We start from the raw sequence: 5,433 nt of genomic DNA on the forward strand, positions 1-5,433 counted from the left end.
TTTAATCTAGAATGAACAATTTGAACATGAATGGTGGCAAGTACGCATCAGCATGGTGTGTCCAAATGCATGGAGTTTTGACAACTTTTAGGATTAAGCAACGATTGATGTATACTATACTATCGGATTGTGGTAATGCATACTTGACGATTTCATAGGCTCAGGGCACGAGTAAAATCTCCAAGCATAATATCTCCTGTTCAGAAATATATGTTAAATATAGCCGCTGCCACACAGTACAATTTTGGTATATATTGATTGAAAGCTATGGATATTCTATCGGATTTTCGGATTTGAGTGGGACAGTATTTTCTTCTAACACCGCGGAGAAAGCTACGAAGCTACGTACACGACTTAGGGATAAAGATTGAGGAGACAATCCACTCTTATTGTGGAAGCAATATTCTCGTGAACAGCCAATGTTATCGCAGAAAAAACTTGCAGAAAAGTGAGATACCACACCTGATGGAAATATCTCGGAAAATCTAATATTGATTCGTCTTGCACTTGTAAGACAGGGTAAGTAAGGAAAAAGGCATTTCTTCAGAGACTCATGCAATAGATATTGTAACCATGGTTTTATTTTCAGATTAGGTTCTGATATGCTCTCATGCATATGCAGTTATGCAAGGATCAAGACAATCCAACACCTGAAGCTACAAGGGCTGAAAGACATACATTGTGATTTGCGTCAGCATCAGTGAGCTCGATCGTGATTGCCAAGCCATCTCTTGACCGTACTCGCAACCCATCAACTCCTGCCTCTAGGTAGATTTTGGTGTGTCTGGTGTCTTCGATTTTATAACATTACACCAAACACAAATAATCCTACAACATCTGTACCTGGAGAACTGTTTATTCAACAAATTGGGCATCTACATGAGATTCAATGCACACCACACCACTGGAATATAGTATGTATAGACCAGTGTTGGGATGACTCGAGTCATGACTTGACTCGAGTCACCTTTTTCGCATGACTTGACTTGACTCGAGTCACTTTGCCAAAATGACTTGACTTGACTTGACTCGGCGTATCAGAAATGTGGATTGACTCGTGACTCGGAGCAAAATTCACGAGTCAATTTCAAGTCATCAAGTAGCCTAATCGGTGTCAATAAAAATCACTTTATCTTGGATATGTTCGGATTGTTCGCGAAACGCTTGTGTAACCCCTGTGACTGAGAGCGACCAATCATTCAATAAGCGTGCATTTCACCGAGCCTCGATTGTTCTTTCACAAATAGATTGACTGCAAACGAAGTGATCGAAGCTTAAAGCTTACGTTGTCGTAACTCTAGTGGTAAAGTAATAGAATAGCAAAATGTCTGTTTCTGTTCTCATCTTACCTTAACCAAACCGATTGTTTTATTGAAATTGAAGTCGAATATAGTTTATATAGTCCTCAACCATGGGCACAGGCTCGAATGGTATCATATCTATTTGTAAATGGGTAACGTATTGCATCTTATCAATTCGTTTCCCTATTCTCTATTTTGGCTGGTAACTATAAACTGAGGCTATGCAATTACGTAGTTTCACAGTTCTACGTATATGTGAGCGATAAAGCGCCTTCTTGCGTGTATATTTAACTCTATATTCGTTCATCGGTTCGAAATCAATGACCAATGACCACTCAAACTGTATTTCAGACAGCTAGCAAATTGCAGTGACGTAATCATTCCTCATACATACATCGAAAAGGCAACTTGACTTGAAATGTGACTTGACTCGTGACTTGACTTGACTCGACTTGACTCGAGTCACCTCCAAAAATCGAGTGACTTGACCTGACTCGAGTCACCTTTGAAAATCGATTGACTTGACTTGACTCGAGTCAAAATGTGCAATGACTCGAAGGTAGTGACTTGATCCCAACACTGGTATAGACATGCACTGTTGGCACACACTGACCATGGCACCATGCAATTAGGATCTGTAGCATGCTATTAGTCATTAAAATATTCACAATGGAACTGAATTTGCACAAATGCTGAATATGTTGCGTCATTCATTTCTAATCTTGAATTAGAGTAAGCAATTAGTCCATATTCGGTTAGTTGATAGACAATGCTGCATATTATGACACCGGACAAAATTTCACACTCCTTGATTCTTCCGATCAGTTGTTTAATATGAATATGATGTCTCGTCATCTTTCTTGTTGCGGAACAGTTTGGCCCCGACATTTGACGATGTGCCAAATCATGTGCAGGAATATAAAATCTAGATTTAATTTCTTGATTTCAGGCTCAATTGCGAATCCCTTTTCTGCCATGATAGCATCTCTTAGTGCACCATAGCTCCATGTGAATAGTTCTCGCCAGTGTTGGGATCAAGTCACTACCTTCGAGTCACAAGTCATTTCGAGTCATTGCACATTTTGACTCGAGTCAAGTCGAGCCACGAGTCAAGTCACACACACCAATGAACGAATACAGAGTTATACACACAAGAAGGCGCTGTGTCGCTCACGTATACGTAGAACTGCTAAACTACGTGATTGCATAGCCTCAGTTTATAGTTAACATCCAAAATAGAGTATAGAGAAATGAATTGATAAGATGCAATACATTACCCATTTACAAATTGATATGATACAATTCGAGCCTTCGTCAATGGTTAAGGACTATATAAACTAGCCTATATTCCAATCAATTTCAATAAAACAAGACATTTGGTTACGGTAAAAATGTAGAACAGAAATAGACATTTTGCTATTAAATTACTTTACTACGGTATACTAGTTTACGACAACGTAAGCTGTAAGATTCGTTTGCGATAAAAATATATTTGTGAGAGAACAATGAAGGCTCAGTAAAACGCTCGATCATTGAATGGTTGGTCACTCTCACGGGTTGGTTGGTCACTCTCACCAGCGTTTCGTGAACAGTCCGAACATACAGTGTGCAAGATACAGTGGTTTTTATTGACACCGATGACTTGAGGACTTGAAATTGACTCATGAATTTTGCTCCGAGTCACTAGTCAATCCACATTTCTGACATGCCAAGTCAAGTCATTTTAGCAAAGTGTCATGACTCGAGTCATACCAACACTGGTTCTCGCACAAAAGTTAGTACACCACAATCCATCAATCCTTTCAAAGTTGTATGTGATTTATAGACAAAGATATTGTGAGCACGGCGGGGTTTGTCTTCATCAGTTCAGTACAGTCAATAATCATTCTAGATTTGAGAATTCGCGAATGGATGCAAATGCTGCATTTTTAAGAACCACATCTCTACATAGCCAAATCGAAATTTAATGAAGCAGTTACATACGATTCACCTAATGGTTTAATACTATGCTTACTACAATAATAGGAATTTGACGTCAGTAGGATAAGTCGGGCAATTCAGAAAGAATTTAATGTAGTCCAGTATAAAATTTCATCAGCTTCTCCACATCTTTTGACACTATGGTGCTCTGAGAGCTGAACTTCACTAGCAATAATTGTCCGTCAATTTGTAATTTTCCTGGAAGAGTTTCCTGTTTTGTGCTTCTATACTTCTTCCAGAAATTTGATTTTCTTGCGTTTTATCCCTCTACTTCCTCTTTCTGCAGCGTCATAAAGGATATCCATCAAGCCTGCATAAAATATATAATATGTTTATTTTACAGAGCAACAACACTGCTGTACAGGCACCCATCAAGGCGTGCTCGTGCGACTCATGTCGACCCCTACCAATGTCATCAACTATCCATCTTATCATTGAATATATTGCTTTCAACAATTTCAATCCATTTTACACCATCAAGCAACAACACTGGAGCGGAATAATATGAGACACACACCAAGTCGATTGTGGCATCAACAACGAAAGCGGTGTGACTGCATATCAGTTTGGACTCATTGTTCTATCTACTAAATTATGTGACGATTCAATATTTTTGGTACAATAATACATACGTCATTTTATCAATAAAATGAGAATTCAGATGACTATAAGGAAGTCCACATGCCTTTATCCAGATTTTACATTCTTCCATGCATGTTATTGGCTCTGGGAAAGGTAGAAGCGCACACCAGGAACGTTCTGGGTAGCAATCTCCAAGTTTCACCCGTAGGTAGGCTATTAGCAGTTTAGCTGCTGTGTTTATCCGGCATTTATCCTGATGGATTCAATACATGAGCTAGAACAAAAAATGGCAATTTCAGCTGTGGTCGGATCATGTTGCCTAACACATATATTATAGTAACATGTTGATTATAGAATATGCAGACAAGTGTCCAGTGTAACCAGGGTTGTAACCAAGTCACAAGTCAATCACACGTTTATAGTTTTGACTCGAGTCATTTTCAATTCACCACCGAGTCAAGTCCAAGTCAGCGATCAGAGGGCCGAGTCCACCATGACTCGAGTCGAGTCCAAGTTATTGTGTCGACTGATCAGTTGCTAAATCTTGCTGAATCCACTTTTTATAACTCAGTTTGGTGATATCGAATGGTTCGCATTTATAATACTAATTTTCCTCATTTTTAGCAGTTTCTGGTCGCGTTTTCAAGTATCAGTACCAATAGACGAAATCCCAATAGTGTGGTTACTTTACTATTCTTCGAAATTACAATGAAATGTCGGTCTTGGCCGTCAGAGTCTCGAGTCATGCACAATGACTCGAGTCCAAGTCAAGTCAATACACAGATTGATTCGAGTCGAGTCATTTCCGTATTTTAAGAAAATGAGTCGAGTCATCATAAAATCGTGACTCGAGTCGAGTCATGACTCGAGTCATTACAACCCTGAGTGTAACAGTATAATTTGCTAGATAGTGATACAGACTGTTCCGTATATGATTCCCTAAATAGAACGCATATAACACCGAGCACACATAATGAATACCCCACCTATCCTGACTCAAGATTCCTCTAATACATGCTATTCGGTACGACAATCCTATAGTATTGTTTACGACTAATGATAACACCGCAACAGTTGTTTCATCCGAAAAGTTGTCAGAAATCCATTCATTTGGACATACCGTGCTGATGGTTGCTTGCCACCATTCAGGTTTATTCTAGGTTATAACACTGCAAATACGTACTAGCTCAACGTTATTACCATTCACCAAAGCCAGCTATCCCCAATTAAATGTCATTTTGCTAAAAACCTTCATTTTTCAACCCTTTTCCATAAGAGCTCATAGTAAGTTTGCCCGGGCTTGATGTTTGTTTACATCCTGCTGCAACCTGATTTGTTCGTGTCAAAGGTCACGTAAGTGTCTATTGGAATTTTGCGCCTCTTTAAGCGTCGCGTCGGAGAAATCTCACGTCTTTGAAAGTTTGATACGATTGGCTGAAGCTCTAGGACCATTTTCAAAACCGTCCGATCGCTTAAGCACGTTGAATTAGGGTATCAGACTGTTCATTCTGAATATGCTACTTTTTTAGGGTGTATAATAAATTTATAAATGAACTCGACTACAATTGGA

At 39.1% G+C, this 5,433-nt stretch overlaps 2 long non-coding RNA genes across 2 annotated transcripts; one reads left to right on the forward strand and one right to left on the reverse strand.

The window, feature by feature from the left end:
* The first annotated feature begins 378 nt into the window (after positions 1-378).
* Positions 379-4,476, forward strand: LOC145458991 (uncharacterized). Its single transcript, XR_013921249.1, has 3 exons — positions 379-519; positions 590-768; positions 3,625-4,476. It is a non-coding gene; the product is annotated as an uncharacterized LOC145458991 (long non-coding RNA).
* On the reverse strand, positions 3,143-4,106 carry LOC145458992 (uncharacterized). The gene is made up of 2 exons (XR_013921250.1): positions 3,967-4,106; positions 3,143-3,591 (listed from the first exon to the last, which is right to left on the reverse strand). It is a non-coding gene; the product is annotated as an uncharacterized LOC145458992 (long non-coding RNA).
* Positions 4,477-5,433: the final 957 nt, after the last annotated feature.

This window comes from Botryllus schlosseri, chromosome 16 (assembly GCF_051294905.1).
Source record: "Botryllus schlosseri isolate E-star chromosome 16, Bs_hap1, whole genome shotgun sequence".
Lineage (NCBI taxonomy): Eukaryota > Metazoa > Chordata > Ascidiacea > Stolidobranchia > Styelidae > Botryllus > Botryllus schlosseri.